The sequence below is a fragment of the Chiloscyllium plagiosum genome, unplaced genomic scaffold (assembly GCF_037043375.1).
Source record: "Chiloscyllium plagiosum isolate Xiang-an unplaced genomic scaffold, Cpla_swu_hap1 HiC_scaffold_27, whole genome shotgun sequence".
Taxonomy (NCBI): domain Eukaryota; kingdom Metazoa; phylum Chordata; class Chondrichthyes; order Orectolobiformes; family Hemiscylliidae; genus Chiloscyllium; species Chiloscyllium plagiosum.
In genome coordinates, this window is record NW_028270165.1 from 54343059 (window position 1) to 54361397 (window position 18339).

At 45.6% G+C, this 18339-nt stretch overlaps 1 non-coding gene and 1 pseudogene across 1 annotated transcript; both read right to left on the reverse strand.

Moving 5' to 3' along the window:
* The window catches only part of LOC148144115 (uncharacterized), a 57464-nt pseudogene that overhangs the window by 34024 nt on the left and 5101 nt on the right, over positions 1–18339 (reverse strand).
* trnah-gug (transfer RNA histidin (anticodon GUG)) lies at positions 936–1009 on the reverse strand. The gene has a single exon. It is a non-coding gene; the product is annotated as a tRNA-His (tRNA).

Here is an 18339-nt window from a genome sequence, read left to right on the forward strand (position 1 = left end):
AGCAATGGGAACATTCACAAGGTGAACAGCCAAAGATAATCACCATCACTGCTTCCCTTCCATCGACCCAACTTTGTGAAGCAGTATCTTTCACTGGCAAATAAAACACCTTTGTCCTCAGGTGCCTGCCTCATTTCGACCACGACTTCACGCCCCTCACTGTTCTAGTCTCATTTCCAAACACTTGGCTCATATCCTCAAAAGCAGCTCTGGGGATATCTGCTTGTTCCACCCTGACAGGCAGTGGGTTGCAGATTCCCGATCAGTCCCAATGTGATTGAAATATTTAAACCCCTCCACTGATTTGCATCTTTAAAAATCCGTGAAACAATCTCCCTTTCTTTCTGACGACAGTTCTCAACTGTAGTCGGCAGGGTTCACACCTGCGTGGGGAACCCGCAATGGATTTCATGTCCATCGCATTCACCTCTCGGCCCACCAATACAGAACCACACTGACAGCTTCATTTCGCAGGTCTCTCTGCCCGTGGAGCTGAGAAAGAGTAAATCATTGCAGAGTTTGTTTGAATCCAATCACTTCACAGTTTTCGAAAGGGTTAAATATCTGCAAATGGCGATTCTGGGTGCTTCATCCCGAAAGATGAAATGGACGTTCAGTTAAAAGCAAAACCAGAAATTGCAGGAGCAACTCAGCAGGTCAGGCAGCATCTGTAGAAAGAGAATCAGAGACATTTCAGAACTTTTTTTACCTCATCCAGGAACATCCAAAACTACTGAGTTGCTCCAGCAGTTTCGCTTTCTGTCTCGGACTGTCAGCATCCGCATTCCTTTACGTTAGAAATTCAATCAATTCAGAAACCCCTTTGTGCTTCCTCAGTGGAAAAGATTTCCGTTTGGGAAACATTTTCCTGACACCATTAAAAAAGCGCATCTTTGCAGCCAAGAAAGCAGTAGGAGCGTGAACAGCAAACGCCCCGTCTCCGGGTGGTCTCGAACCACCAACCTTCCGGTTCACAGCCGAACGCACTGACCAATTGCGCCACAGAGACAGGTCCGCCCTGCACCCGCACAGTCTCGTTGAGGAAGCTACTATTCAATTAATAATTTAACCTTCCCGCCCAGAATTACCATTGTCTTCTATCAGTTCAAACACGGCGAATACTGCAGAAAGCCAACGGGTCGAGCTGCATCCGTGGAAAGGTAAACAGAGCCGACGTTTTGAGTGTGCTACCGTTTTTGTTCAGAACTCAGTGTTTTGCCTCTTCCCGAAGTTGGTCCAGGTCTGTATCTCAATTGGCAAACACATGGCAAGTGCAGTGCCGCAATGTGTAGTTATAGCCTTGGCTGTTTAAAAAAAAAGCAGTGCATTGTTTAAATGGTGATATATTGGAATGTGGAGAAAGTGAGGACTAGAGGTGAAAGTCGAAAAATGTGGCACTGGAAAAGCAGAACAGGTCAGGCAGCATCTGAGGAGCAGGACAGTGAACGTTTCGGGCACAAGCCCTTCATCAGGAATGATGTGTGGATGTATAAAGGGGTGTCAGAGTCCCTCCATTCCAGTCAATGCCAGTTGTCGGGCAGATGCAGCAGGCAATGAGCGAGGCAAGTGGTATATTACGAAGAGGAATTCAGTTCAGAAGTGGGGTCATTGAACATATTCAAGGCTAAATTCATCTGAGTTTTGAACAACAAAGAAGTGGATTGTTATGGGGGGAGGTAAGAAAATGGTTTTAAGACCAGTACAGGTCAGTCACAGAGTATGACAGCACTGAACAGACCCTTCATCCAACTCGTCCATGCTGAGTATGTTCTCAAACTAAACTCGTCCCACCTACCAGTGTTTGCCCATAAACCTTCGAACCTTTCATATTCATGTACTTATCCAAACGTTGTAACTCTGCGTGTATAAAATCATGAGGGGTATGGATAGGATAAATAGACAAAATCTTTTTCCCTGGGGTGGGGGAGTCCAGTACGAGAGGGCATGGGTTTAGCATTAGAGGGGAAAGATACAAAAGAGATCTAAGGGGCAACGTTTTCACGCAGAGGATTGTACGTTTATTGAATGAACTGCCAGAGGAAGTGGTGAAGTCTAGTACGATTGCAACATTTAAAAGGCATTTGGTTAGGTGTATGAATAGGAAGGGTTTGGAGGGATATGGGGCCGTGCGCTGTCAGGTGGGACTAGATTGTTTTGAGATAGTTGGTCGGCATGGACAAGTTGGACCAAACAGTCTGTTTCTGTGCTGTACATCTCTATGACTCTATGACTTCTTCTGGACATTCATTCTGCACTCAGGCCACTCTCTTAAAAAACGATCCTTGTCCTGTCTTTATAAAATCTTTCTCTACTCACCTCAAAATATTTGCTCCCTGATCCTGAAAACCCCAGCTGAGGGAAAGGAAACCTGCTGTTCACCTCATCCGTATCCCTCATGATTTTATAATCCTCTATATGCAGTGTGTAGTGGCTCATTGAAATAATGTCCTGATGCAGCTTCGTTTGTGGGTGTTGGGATGATTGCTTCTGTGGTTAAGCACTTGGTTTGCGTGTGTTGTTTTTCTGTAGACGCTAGTTTGAAGTTCACTGTTGAGTGTTCGCTCTACTGTGACATCTAAGAATGGCACTTTGTTGTTGTTCTCCTCCTCTTCAAACCAGGAGCCCCCCTCAGGCCATAGTCTCACTACTTGGAACACCAATATACAGACTAGTCAAAGGCCTCCACTGAAGACTAGAACACCAAGTCGAAGATTCACGCCACTCCATTTATTCCATCCAAGAATTCCTGAACACCAAAGACACTAAGTTAGAAGAGGATGGAATAATGATGTCCTTTGACATAACAGCCCTGTTCACATCCATTAACATCAACGTGGCCAAAGAAAACTGGAGACACTACTCGAAGAACCAAAGACACAAATACAGCACCAACTTCATCAGCAAAGATAGCACTATCCAGCTCGTGGAACTGTGCCTTAACCACCCACTTCATATTCAGTAACAAGCCTCAAACAAATCAACGAAACACCCATGAAACCACAAGTATCAGGATTCCTAGCAGAAGCAATAATGCAGTCTCAAACCAACAGCCCTTCCAACGATCCAAACCAAACTTTGTGTCCGCCACAGTGATGACACTTTTGTCATCAAAAAATGAAGTAAATTAGAGGAAACCTACAACACCATCAACAATATCCTTACTGGCATAAAATTCACAAAAGAGGAGAAAAACAACAAAGTGCCATTTCTAGATGTCACAGTAGAGCGAGCAGTCAATGGTAAATTCAAAACAGCGTCGACAGGAAAACAACACACACGAATCAAGTACTTAGCTACAGAAGCAATGATCCCTACACATACAAACAAGCTGAATCAGGACACTATTTCAACGAGGCACGACACACTGCAGTAGCCAGTAACAACGAAGGCCAATAAGGAACGGTACAGCGCATTTAAGGAGAATGGGTAAGCAAACGATACACAGAGAAACACTTCCCTGACCGGGAATCGAACCCAGGCCGCAGCGGTGAGGGCGCCAAATCCTAACCACTAGACCACCAGGCAGATGCGGTTTGCGCTTGTCAGCTCTCCTAAAAATTACTTTCCTGCCCGGAAATCGAACCTGGGCCGCGGTCGTCAGCAAGCTTTCACCTGTGCATCCAGCAATGTCATTTCTTGTATCCATTGCTCCCGATGCGGTCTCCTCTACATTGGGGAGGCTGGAGACTCCTCGCAGAGTCACGGCACTTGAGGGGATATTTCCAGGACAACCGCAACAATCAACCCCATCGCCCTCTGGCCCAACATTTCAACACCCCCTCCCACTCTGCCGAGGACATGCAAGTCCTGGGCCTCCTCCATCGCCGCTCCCTCCACACCCGATGCCTGGAGGAAGAACGCCCCATCTTCCGCCTCGGATAAATTCAAACCCAGAACATTAATGTAGACTTCACCAATTTCCTCATTTCCCCTCCCCACACCTTACTTCAGTTCCAAACTTCCAGCACAGTGCTATCCTCATGACCTGTCCTACCTGCCAATCTCCCTTCCCACCTATCCGCTCCACCCTCCTCTCTGACTTTTCACCTCCATCCCCACCCCCATTCACCTATTGAACTCTTTGCTACCTTCGGCCCAGCACACCCCCACCCCCAATTTATCTCTCCGCCCTGGAGGCGTCCTGCTTCCATTCCTGATGAAGGGCATTTGACCGAAAAGTCGATTTTCCTGCTCCTCGGAAGCTGTCTGACCTGCTGTGCTTTTCCAGCACCACTCTGATCTAAACTCTGGTTTCCAGCATCTGCAATCCGCACTTTTGCCAACCCAATAAACCCAGTATGTCGATTTCACATCAACAAACTGACACAAGCAGACACAACGTGTGCAGAAACCCTAGCCACATTACTTTACATAAAAGAGATCTGGGAAATGATGTCCAGACAACTCAACGCTCTCAGCACCATGGTAGCCCACAAACCTACCAACACACTTAAACAGCGGCTAATGAACCTGGAATAGCCTATACAAACAACCCGCAAACGAATGTTATTTACAAAATACCATACAAGGAAATATATACATGAAATCTGCCGCACAGTTCTCTGTGGCAAGAAATGCTGGGATGAGATAAGGAAGATGTTTTTCAGCCAAAACGAATCGGCACTGACTGGACAGCCATTTAAAATCAACGCTGTCAGGCCAGGATGGAAGATCCAACAGGATGAACAGATTTCTAATTTCCTGAAGATTTACAAAGCTGAGACTGGGTGTTGGTGTTTGTTCCCTTTCCACTCCCAGGAGCCGCAGTGGTTGGGGAGGTGAGTTGGAGAAAGTGAAATATGTCCATGAGCAGCGTGTGGGGCGATTTCAGCTTCCCCTCCTCTGACAGCGCTGTGACGTGACTCTGATGTTCTCAGGGACATTTACTGACGCGAGACAGTAAAAAGATTCCCATTCCCGCAAATCAGGAATTCAAACCGTATGCCGGCTTCAGGACAATGAGAAAGATTAATTGGAGTGTGTGAAGAAGCTGTGAGCTGCATTTCAAAGAGGTAGGTGGAGTCAGATGCGTCATCCATTGCGCCCCGGCACTGTGCGTACCTGACGCCACCATGCTGCAGAGTTCTGACGTTAACACGGACATGCGCAGCAATGGGAACATTCACAAGAAGAACAGCCAAAGATAATCACCGTCACTGCTTCCCTTCCATTGTCCCAACTTGGTGAAGCAGTATCTTTCACTGGCAAATAAAACACATTCGTCCTCAGGTGCCTGCTTCATTTCGATCACGACTTCACGCCCCTCACTGTTCTCGTCTCATTTCCAAACACTTGGCTCATAGCCTCAAAAGTAGCTCTGTGCGTATCTGCTTGTTCCACCCTGACAGGCAATGGGTTGCAGATTTCCAACCCCTCCAATGATGTGAATCTTAAAGAAGAAACCGGGGAACAGTCTTCCTTTCTTTTTGACGACATTTCTCAACTATAGTCGGCAAGGTTCACACCTGCGTGGGGAAACCGCAATCGATCTCAAATCCATCGTATTAACCACTCGACCCAGGAATAAAGAACCACACTGACAGCTTCATTTCCCAGGTCTCTCTGCCTGTGGAGTTGAGAAATAGTGAGTTATTGCTGGGTTTGTTTGAATACAATCACTTCACAGGTTTCGAAAGGGTTACATATCTGCACATGGCGAGTCTGGTTGTTTCATCACGAAAGATGAAATAAACTTTCAGGAAAATGGAAAAACAGAAATTGCAGGAGCAACTCAGCAGGTCAGGCACCATCGGTGGAAAGAGAATCAGAGACAATATTTCAGAACTCTGTTTTCTCCCACAGGTACTGCCAAACCGGCTGAGTTTCTCCAGCAGCTCCTCTTTGTGTCTCTGATTCTCAGCATCCGCAGTCCTTTACGTTAGAAATTAAATCAATTCAGCCTCATGTGCAGGAATGAGAATCCTTTCAATTTCCCAAAAATTGGCAGAGATTTCAAGGCATTTGGAAAAAAAAGTAAAAGTGACATTAGGAAGAACACTTTCTTGTCCCTGTCTGACCGTGACAAGGAGGCAGATTCAAGAACAAAAAAGGGAATTCGGTGGTCATGTTCAAAGTAACAATGTGGAGATTTACAGGGCGAAGGCAAGAGAATGATACGAATAGAGACTCTCATTTACTTGCGGTGTAGAACCAGCAGAGCTAATGTGGGCCTCAAATTGCGCTGTGACACGTGTTGTGATTCAGAGTGAACTCACAGTTCAATCAACGGAAGGTGGGGATTTAGAAAAGTTTATATTTATATAATCTCCTCACGTCAACGCAACAACAAAGTGGTTTAATTATCCGCCAGTGGAGAGAACCTGGTTCCTGGAGATGGGACAAAGAGCTGGCTCAGGGATATCAATCCACATTGCTCTCTTTGCCACGAGTTCAGAGGGAGAACATTGGAGGGACAAAGGAGAGAATAACGATCTGTGTCGGAGGGTGACGAACTGTTCATGGAGACTATTCCTGGCTAACAATAAGTCGTGTGTAACAGCAGACGATGTGATAACACGGCCTCGTGTGGGTGTGGTAGGGATCAAGGGCATGGGGGTGTTCGGGTCCAAATAATATTGAACTCGATCTTGAAGACTGGAGGATTCCAAACGGAAAATGAGGCGCTGGTCTTCCAACTGGAGCAGAGCTTTGTTGGAACACTGCTGCATGTCTGAGACAGAGATGTGGGCCAGGGAACAGGGTGGCGTGTTAAAGTGACAGGCAACCAGAAGCTCATCGCCTTTGGGTGGGCTCGATCCACCAACTTTGCGATTAACAGCCGAACGCGCTGACCAATTGCACCACAGAGACAGGCGATGACATGGGCTGCGCCATCGCTTAGGGGAGGCTATTAGTGAATTCATAATTCAGCCTCCCGGCCTCGATTTCCAGTTGTCGGCTATCAGTTTTACTTTTCCATAATAAAGCCTGGGACATTCATTGTGGAGACACCGGGGACAGGCTGGAGACACATCCATGTCAGGAGGAACTAGCTTTCTTACTCCGGGCCGTCACCCTTCGAGCCTTTCCGTGTTTTGCCTGTTCCCGCGTTCTCTCATTGGCTCGGAGGCGAGAAGGGGTTTGAATTCCTGATGTGCAGGAACGACAATTCTTTCAATGTCTCAGATCAGTTCATGTCCCGAGAACATCAGAGTCAATCTCCCGCAATCTTCAACAAGGGGACGGTGTCTGGACTGTCTCTACTCAGTCGGACAGTTCATCTTTCATTCTCCTCGAAATCCGCTTCCCAAAGAGTTTCTCAAGGTTCACAAAGCTGGAGACTGGGATTTCTGTTTTGCTTCATGAACATTTTTCCATTTCGTAACTGACAATATTTTGCCAAAACATCTTCCCAATTGTACGCCATGATTCATTTCCAGGGATGAGGAATTTCCATTTTGGAGAGACATTCCCAAGGTTGGGAATGTTCGCTTTGGAGCAAAGAAGGTTAACTGGAGATTTCCTGGAGCTGTTGATCATGATGGGAGAAGAAGCGGTGGGAATGGGCAGATTAATGATCAGAAGAATCAATTGCCACTGACCAGAGTCAGTTACCAGAGGACAGGGATTGAAGTTCTTGAATGAAAAGCAGCACTTGTGCCTAATAAACATAGAGAATACTGCAGAAAGCCAACAGGTCGAGCAGCATCTGTAGAAAGGTAAACAGAGCTGACGTTGTGAGGCTGGTACGTTGTTTGTTCACAACCCGATTTTCCTGCATGGCAATCAATTCCCAGACATGAGAAAACTGGATTTTATCGAAACGGGTTTTGTGAAGTTTGAGCGATAATGCAGCCAACAGGAAGTCATTTAAAATCGCCAGTGAAGAAAGCATAGTCAGCAGGTTACCACCCTGAGCGGGGGAGCCCCAAAGGATCTCTACGCCAGCACCTTAAGTGTTCGGCGACAACTACACGCCCAAAGTTGTGGTCTAAAATTTCTCATGGAATGGTTCTAACAGGAAAGGTGAGTATTGGGCTTTTCCTGTCCGCGCCATAGTCCCAACGTATCCTGTTCCCCTGGATTTGATCAGGACAGAGGAGGCTGATGGGAGATCGAACTGAACTACACACATTGATGAGTAATAGAACGGGTGGGAAGGATCCATTCCCATGCATAGAGAGATTAATAATCAGGGCCGAAAATAAGGAGCCACTTCAAGAAATTTGGGGTTCATTCAGCAAAGCTAATGTGGAACTGTTCACAGAAAATTGTGGTGAAAGTCTCTCGAGTTATTTTGATGAGAAGTGTTGATGATGCTAATACAATCGATAGGATGAACGTAGATTGGTAAATGTATTTGGTGACAGTTCTGTTCTAGCCCTGTGAGCGAAACCTGGATCTGAAGGAATAAAAGGGACATTAACAACATCGATCTGAAATTGGATACGTGACAAGAAACAGAGCCATCATTAACAGTTGGCTTTTGAACTGGAAAAGTATTCTCGTGAAATTAGCTTGTGGCTTGAGGTATGCAAGGTCAAGATAATTTAGGTAAAACACGGAAACGCTATCCTCATTAGCAGACAGTGAAATGATTACAAGATGCAAATTAAACATTTTCGATAAGTGATACAGGGGACTGGGAAGATAAGTATTATAAACTGTGAACAACAAAGTTCTGGAGCACAACACTTACATTCAAAGACCGAAAACATCCAGGTCCTGATTAATCAGATGGCATTGTGGTGCTTTTCTGCAAAACATCCACTTGCAATGTCCTACAAAAGAGTGACAAAACCCATCCCTGTCATCCCAGGATAGAAAATCCGAAGGGATGAACCTTTGCTTGTTTTCTGAAGATACACAAAGCTAAGACTGGGTTTTGGTGATTGTTTCCTTTCCACTCCCAGGAGCCGCAGTGGTTGAGGCGGTGAGTTGGGGAAAGGAAAGTGTGCCCGTGAGCAGCGTGTGGGGCTATTTCAGCTTCCCCTCATCTGACAGCGCTGTGACGTGACTCCGATGTTCTCAGGGACATTTACTGACGCGAGACAGTGAAAAGATTCTCATTCCCGCAGATCGGGAATTCAAACCGTATGCTGGCTTCAGGACAATGAGAACGATTAATTGGGGTGTGTGAAGAAACTGTGAGCTGCACTTCAAACAGGTCGGTGGAGTCAGATGCGTCATCCATTGCGCCCCGGCCCTGTGCGTACCTGACGCCACCATGCTGCAGAGTTCTGACGTTAACACGGACATGCGCAGCAATGGGAACCTTCACAAGGTGAACAACCAAAGATAATCACCGTCACTGATTCCCTTCCACAGGCCCAACTTTGTGAATCAGTATCTTTCACTGGCAAAGGAAATACCCTTGTCCTCAGGTGCCTGCTTCATTTCGATCACGATTTCAAGCCCCTCACTGTTCTAATCTCATTTCCAAACACTTGGCTCATCGCCTCAAAAGAAGCTCTGCGGGTATCTGCTTGTTCCACCCGAACAGGCAGTGGGTTGCAGATACCCACCAGTCCCAATGTGAGTGAAATACTTTTCCTCCTCCACTGATTTGAATCTTAAAGAAGAAGCCGGGGAGCAAGCTCCCTTTCTTTTCGACGACATTTCTCATTTTGTACTCGGCAGGGCTCACACCTGCGTGGGGAAACCGCAATGGATTTCAAGTCCATCGCATGAACCACTCGGCCCACGAATACAGAACCACACTGACAACTTCACTTCCCAGGTCTGTCTGCCTGTGGAGCTGAGAAAGAGTGAATCATCGCAGATTGTTTGAATCCAATCACTTCACAGTGATTCGAAAGGAATAAATATCTGCACATGGCGAGTCTAGGTGTTTCATCCCAAAAGGTGAAATGAACTTTCCGTTAAAAACAACACGAGAAATTGCAGGAGGAACTCAGCAGGTCAGGCAACATCTGTGGGAAGAGAATCAGAGACAACATTTCAAAATTCTGTTTTCTCCGACAGGTACTGTCAAACATGCCGAGTTTCTCTTTTTGTCTCGGCTTCTCAGCATCCGCAGTCCCTTCCGTTAGACATTAATTCAATTCAGAAACCCCTTTGTGGAGAGGATTTCCGTTTGGGGAACATTTTCCTGACCCCATTAAAAGCGCTCAGCTTCGAAGCCAGTGAAGAACAGCGAACACACCGCCCCTGGGTGGGCTCGAACCACCAACCTTTTGGTTAACAGCCGAACGCACTGACCAATTGCGCCACAGAGACAGAGGCTGGCGAAGGCTGCACCATCGCTTAGATGAGGCTATTAGTGAATTCATAATTCAGACACCCCGCCTCGAATTACAATTGTTGTCTCCCGCGCAGTCTTGCGAGAGATCCCGGCTTTCTTAACTTGACTTGTGCAAAAATACCCGATTAAACTTCTCAAAAAGAACCTCCGTGAAACGAGGCTGGGCTCCCTGTAGTACGAATTGGACAGGAAGTGAAATGATTGGAGATAGCATTGAACAGGTTGACGTGTTTACTTCCCTAATTTTCTTATCCCTCTGCCAATTGGCACGTGGCTTGGGCAGTAATGTTATTACACACACTGGATCAGTGGGATTTTAACCTGAGCCTCAGGGCTCTATGGGAGACTACAGCTGCACCACAAAAAAAACTCTAGTAAATAGGTCCACTTCTGTTGAATGAGAGGAAACAGCTTCCTCCTCAACATGATACACGACCACTGTACCCTCCGTGCCCATTACAATAAATTGAGCCGCCTCCTGTTGAATGAATGAGTGGGAACCCCTCTCTGAGCTCCAAGAAGCGGCGGGCCCGGCTGGAGGCTGGATTTGCTCATGGCTTGTATCTATTAACTTATTTAAATGGTACCTCCTGTATGGGAGTATGGTTTACATGAAAACCAGAGGATCATGTCAGAGTGTTTGTTTATATTTTGCAGTTGTAGTTTATAAAATACACTCCCTGGAGGAGCACCTTCTATGATGCTGCATTTCCTGCCTTCTGCCCTTCCCCCATTTGTTATTCTCATCTCGATTTTGCATTTTCAGTCAAATTTCATTTCACATTAATCAGCCTTGGTATTCACTGTGTATCATTAATTAATCTGTTGGATTGTTGTAAAACAAAATTAATGGTGTAATTTCATTTATGTTGTCTGAGTTTGACATTGAATATGCAGGTGTGAATGCTAGTAAGTTGTAAAAATAAATCAAGAACTTGTGCTTTTTAAACAAAAAGAGTTCAATGGTATTACTGGCATTGTCTCCTTGGATGATGATGATTATAGTCTGACCAACAAACCATTTCATGCAGTCACCCAGTTTAATTAAAGTCTTTTGGAAAATAATTCTGGCAGGCAAATATTTATACAACCCAAAATACGGTCGGTAATCATGTGTATTCTTATCTTTTAAGCCGTAACAGATGGCATTGCGTGGCGGGTTGAGACTGAAACTTCGCTGGAAAGAATGTAGATTGATGAGGGAAGTCAAAATGGCAGAGTCTCGGGCCACAATCTATTAGTCTGGCTTGATTGCATGAGTGGTGGTTCTTCAAAAGCACCTTCCAAGTCATGACCTCAACCACCAAGAAGAGACAAGTGTGAACACAGGATTCCGACTGCAAGATATATCGCATTGTTTCTTTGTTATTGACCAAAATGCTGGAAATCACTCCTGAACATTGTTGCAGACCACATCATATTTGTGAAGCAATTTAAGAGGCAGTTCGGCACCACCTTTTCAAAGTCAGTTTGGGAAGAGTTGCTGGCACAGCCAATGATATTCACATCTCATGAAATAGTAAGCAAAGAGCCCACAGTGTTGGGAGGCTGTATGTTAGCATGGATAGAGGATTGGCTAACTACCACAGTTGTGGTAAGGGACATGTTCAGGATGACAACTTGTAACTAGTGGTGTACCACAGGAATCAGCACTGGGGCCAACATTATTTACAATATATATACGAATTACTTGGATAAGTAAAGTGAAGGTACTATTGCTAAATTTGCAGAAGACACAGTTGATGTGAAAGCAGGTGGTGAGGATGACATTAGATAGAGGGATTTGGAATCACAACCACGAATCTCTTCATCCACTTTCAGTGAGTAATAGGGAGGCTAATTGGAGGTTGGCCTTTTCAATAGAGTAGAAATGTAGGGAGGTTATAGTGAATCTATGTAAGGCATTAGTCAGGCCACAACTGAATACTGTGAACAGTTTAGGGCCTTTTACCTGAGGAAAGATATATTGGCATTGGAGGAAGTCCAGAGAAGGTTGACCATGATGATACCAGGGATGGAAAGAATGTCTTATGAGGAGAACTGAATAGGTTGGGCCTGTGCTTATTAGAAGTTCGAAGAATTAGAGGTAACCTTATTGTCACGTACAAGATTCTGAGGCGACTTGACAGGCTAGACGTGGAAAAGTGGGTGAGTCTGGGCCTGGGTTGTTACGTGCATTCAAGGCTGAGATAGATTTTTTTTAACCAGTAAGGGAATTGAGGATTATGGGGAAATGGCAGCAAAATGGAGTAAATGTATCCCAGAATTATCGTGATCTGCATAAATGGCAGAGTCAACTCAATGGGCTGAATTGAATAGTAAATAGTAAGGAGGAAAATCATGCAACTGGCAATTACAGACCAGTCAGTGTTGGGAAGCCTAGAGATTGTAGGGAGTTGGTGGCATTTGGGAATTGTTCCTGGATTTAACATCTGGAGTTTCAAATTGATGCTGCTATGGCCCCGATGCAATTTGAAATCAATTTATGTATCTGGAATATAAACTTATCGCTGCTTTGGTGATCTTATCAATTGTCATAAGTACCTATCTTGTTCACTAATAACCTTTTTTTTAAGGAAGGAAATCTTCAGTCCTGTCCCAGTTTGGTGAATGTGTCACCCTTAATCGAAAGTCATGTGGTTGACTCTTAACTGCCCTCTGAATTGGCACTTGGTTATTTTTTGGGAGACCAAGTGTCACGTTCCATGAATGAATAAAGAAAAATATTCAGGACAAGATTGTCAATGTCACTGTCAATGAAGGGAAGATTGTGATCTCGTGATACTGGTTAAGTAGCCCAGAGATCTCGGTCTTCTGAGAACAAAAATTAAAATCCCATCATGGATGCTAGTGGACTTTATTTTCAACGAATAAAAAGATCTGGAAGTGAGAGTTTGTCTCTGTACTGGCAACCAGGAAACCATTATTGGCTAAGACAATGAATTGCAGATGTTGGAGATCAGCAACAAAAGGCACAATTGCTGGGGAAATGCAGCAGGTCTGGCAGCATCTGTGGAAAGAAAACAGTTAATGTTTTGAATCCAGCCTAATTTTGAAGGGCCACCGGACTCAAAACAGTAACACTGTCGTCTCCTCATAGATGCTACCAGAACTGTTATTTTTGTCCAATCATTATAGAGTGTTGTGAAAGTGTTCTTTTAGGGAGGGAAATCTACCACTCACAACCCTACACACACGTGCACACGCTCACATCACGTGACTCCAGACCTACTGCAATGTGGTTGACTCTCAACTGCCTTCTAGCATGTAGCCAATTGCTCAGTCCAAAGGCCATGAGGGATGGGGAGCAAATGTTGGACGTGCTAGCAACAATCCCATCCCTCAAAATATTTTCTTATATATTATAAAGCATAGGTTAATGAAGGACAACCAAAACCAACTGCTATGGGAAAGTCATGCCCAACTAACCTGATTTGCTTGTAGTCATAAATATTGTTTTAAAACCCTCTTCAGAGAGGACATTGGTGCCATCATTGTTGCAATACTGCATGCAATTCTGTGCTTCTGCTGCAGGAAGGGTGTTGTGAAACTTGAAAGGGTCAGAAAACATTTACAAGGATGCTGCCAGGGTTGGAGGGTTTGAGCTACAGGAAGAGGCTGAATAGACTGGAGCTATTTTCTCTGGAGCTTTGGAGATTGAGGGGTGACATAAAAGACATTTATAAAATCATGAGGGACATGGGTAGGGTAAATAGGCAAGGTCTTCTCCCTTGGGGTTCGGGGAGTCCAAAATTAGTGGGCATAGGTTTAAGGTTAATGGCAAATGGAGTTTAATATAGATAAGTGTGAGGTCTTACATTTTGTATAGTCAAATCAAGGTAGGAATTTCATGGTGAATGGCAGGACGTTAAGGACTGTAGTGGAACAGAGGGATCTTGGAGTACATGTTCACAGTTCTCTGAAAGTGGAGTCACAGGTAGAAACGTTTGGCACACTGGCCTTCATCAGTCATGGCATTCAGTATAAAATACCGAATTAGAGCCGAGATAAGCACCAAATAATAACACATACCAACAAACACCAAATCTGTTTCATATGCAGTATTTCAAACCAAGAGATGTAAGGGTGCAGGTTCATAGCTCCTAGAAAGTGGAGTCATGGGTAGACAGGGCAGTGAAGAAGACTTTCGGCATGCTTGTTTTCATCAGTCGGAGCACTGAGTACAGGAGTTGGGATGAATTGTTGCAGCTGTCACAGATTCCACACAACAACACAAGACGTGACCCTGCCCTCCCCTGACTGACTGTCACTTTGCATATCAGGGGGAGACACCCTTTTAATTGTGATGATCAGGAAACAGGCCATCCTTCAAAAAAAGGGATGTGTTCACAAATATTGTGACAGAGGAAGGAAGTTGCAGTCTGGGTGAAGATCAATCTTCATTCAGAGAGAGAGAGAGAGGAAGAGCAGCAGCAGATTCAGAAGTTCAGGGTCCAACTTCTGAAAAGACCTTGTCTGATTTGCAGTTGTTCCTGGGCTTGTAATATCGTACTGCAGCATATTGTAGATCTTCAGTAAGAGTGTCAATACTGCACTAAAGATATCCGTTCAGCAACTTGAGTCCATGTGAACTCTTCGTGGAGGTATGCAGTCTGCCCCATAACCCTGTCGGTTTACAGTTACATCTAGATCGACACAAAGATCTTTGGGATTGAGAGGAAAGAATGTTCCACAGTAGCTAGAATTACGTTCAGATTTTCTATCATGGACTGACTGTGATGACCCTTGCAATCACTTCACTGGAATATTACAAGAGAAGAATTTGGCGGCAGAAATCTCAGACCAAACATCACATCAAAGTCTGACAGTCACTTGATTCACGAGGACGTGGATATTGATGGCCGTGAAAACAAAGGGGAAAAGGCCTGTCTGCTTAGTTAGGTTTTAAACGTAAGTGTGACTGGAAACTCAGAGTCTCGCATACCCTCACACCAGAGTAGGGACTGTAACAAGCTTTACAGACTGAATGAGTGTTCCAATTATCAGAGGTTTCACCAGTAACACCACACACATGCTGTAAGCGTGAGTGAGTTTTCAACTGATTGTTATGGTCTGAGACAGACGAGGGCACCTGCACCATGGAGAAACCGTGGAAATGTGGGGAGTATGGGAATGGTTTCCCTTCGCCATCTACACTGGAGATTCATCGGCGTTTGCACACCGGGCAGCAGCTGTTCGCCAGCACTCAGTGCAGGAAAGGCTTCACTCAGTTACACCACCTCCTGGCCCACCAGTGGGTCCACATCAGCAAGAACCCGTTCATCTGCCCCGTGTGTGGGCAGGGCTACACTTAGTCACACCACCTACTGCCGCACCAGCGGATGCACACCGGGGAGAAACCGTTTTCCTGCTCTGTGCACGGGAAGGGCTACACCCAGTCGTATCACCTGCTGCTCAGCTTCCGCTACCACACTGAGGAGAGGCCGTTCACCTGTCCCGTGTGGAGCAATGACTTCTGTGATTCCTCCACCCTGCGTAAACACCAGCGCATCCACACCAAGGAGCGGCCGTTCACCTGTCCAGTGTATGGAAAGGGCTTCACCCAGTCGTGCAACTTGTGGAGACACCAGCAACTTCATAAGTTAGATGGCGCAGGGATTCGGGTTGGACTCTGCTGTTACCGCTGCTGAGAGTCTCATCTTGAACCCTGTTTAGTGGGTGAAGTGGGAGGGGCAAGGGGTTCCTTTATGCTGAATGGCCGCTCTCTCACCCACTTTACTTCCAGTGGGGGCTGATGCTCTCTGAGCCTGGGATTGCACCTTCCCTACGGAAACAGTCCACAGAAGCGGCTGAAGTGCAGGGAGATCTGAAATAGATACATTTGTCTCTGTCCCATTGAGTCTCCACCACAGTCAATCCAATTGGGCTCTGTCAGTGTTTATGCTCCACCTGAGCCTCCACCCACCCCTTCATCACCATACAGGTATCCCCTGCTTTTGGAAAGTTGACTTTACCCCCTACCCCCTCCCCGCCCAAGCCTGTGCCAATTCTTAATCCTAACTTCGACCTGCTATTTATTGCCGATGCATGGTTTCTGTCCCTGTATTCACCTCCCCTTCATGTGTCTGTCCAGATACACCTTAAGTGTTGCTAAGGTGCCTCTTTCCACTTCGTCCACTGGCAGTGCATTCCAGGCATCCACCATCCAACTGTGTGAAAAATCTTCCCTTTCAATTCTCCCCCTGACTGTCCCCCTCTCGCCTTGAACTTGTGCCCTCTTGTAGTTGACTTTTCCACCCTGGGGTTGGGGTGGGGGAAGCCTCTGACTATCTAACAGACTATCTGGCCCAACCCCAAACATCCAAAGAATAATCCACACAGACCCATTTCCCTACCCCTATTACTCGACATTTACCCCTGACTAATGTACCTAACATTCACATTCCTGAACACTGTGGGGCAATTTAAGCACGGACAATCCAACTTAACCTGCCAATCCCTGGGCATTGGGGTAATTTAGCATAGCCACTCCACCCGAATCCACACATTTGGATTGTGAGAGGAATCCGGAGGAAACCCATATCGACACAGGGAGAATGTGCAAACTCCACACAGACAGTGACCTGGGACTGAAATCGAACCAGTTTCCCTGGTGCTGTGAGGCATCAGTGCTAATGATTGAGCCACCATGCCACCCCCGTCCAGTCAATCTGTGTGTCTCATCATTTTGTTGAGGTTATCTCTCTGCCCCATCTTCACAGTGAAAATAATCCAGGTTTATCCCATTCTCTGCTCATAATGAGACCTCCAGACCAGGCAGTGTCCTAGTGAACCTTCTCTATACCCTCTCGCAGAGCATCCATGTCCTTCTGGGAGTGTAGGGACCAGAACTGCACGCAATATTCTGAATGTGGCCGGAATAAATAGCTGTAACATAACTCGTCAACTCTTAGACTCAAGGCAAACGTGCTGTGTGCCTTCTTGATCACGTTACCCGCCTGTATTGCCAATTTTGGAGATCTATATGGCCAGATCCCTCTGTATGCGAGTGCTTCTATGTGGTCTGAAATTTATCGTTCAATTATTGTATTTCCTATGTATCTGTACCCAGCTTCACTTTAATTGTGTTCCCCTCTTTATCTCTTTTCCCCCATTCTCACCCCTCCACACATCAGCATATGATAAGATTATAGGAGCAGAAATTATGCCATTCAGCCCATTGAGTCTGCTCCACCATTCAATCATGGCTGATAAGTTTCTCAACCCCATTCTCCCCATAACCTTTGATCCTCTTGATACTCAAGAAACTAGTTATCCCCAGCTTAAATGTATTCAACGATCTGGCCTTCACAGCCTTCTGGGGCAGTGAATTCCATAGATACACCACTGTCTGTCTGAAGAAGTTTTCCTTATCTCCGTTCCAATAGGTCTTCCCTTTACTTGAAGGCTGAGCCCTCGGGTCCTCGTTTCTCCTACCTATGGAAACATTTTCCCAACATCCACTCTGTCTAAGCTGTTCAGTATGCTGTAGGTTTCAATTAGTTCCCTTGTTATCTTCTAAACTCCATTGAGTATAGACCCAGAGTCCTCAAATGTTCTTCATATGTTAAGCTTTTCAATCCTGGGACCTTTCTCATCAACCTCCTCTGAACATGTTCCAGGGCCAGTACATCCTTCCTGAGATATGGAGACCAAACTGTGTACAGTACTCCAATTGTGGCCTGACTGGAACCTGAAAGATCCTCAGAAGTACATCCCTGCTTTTATATTCAAGTCCTGTCAAAATAAATGCCATTGTTGCATTTGCCTTCCTCACTACTGACTCAGCCTGTAAGTTTACCTTGAGAAAATCCTGGGCTAGAAGTCCCAAGTCTCTTTGCTCTTCGGATTTCTGAATTTTCTCCCCATAATCCTTCTGTTCCAGGGTAGCAGCAGAGACTTCCAGACACACTGATTTGTATTACTGGATATCCAGGGATCTCAAGAACTGCCAGTATCTCAGGAGGAATCGTTATTCTGGGAGGAGGCAGAGAGGAGAGTGGTGTGCACCTGTAAACTCCAGAGCTTCCCAAACTTCACGAGCCAACAATAACTCTTTCTGGACCAAGAAACGAAAGGGCCGACGAGAAACTGTGACACCACAGGAAGTGAAATTAGGCCATTCAGCCCATTGA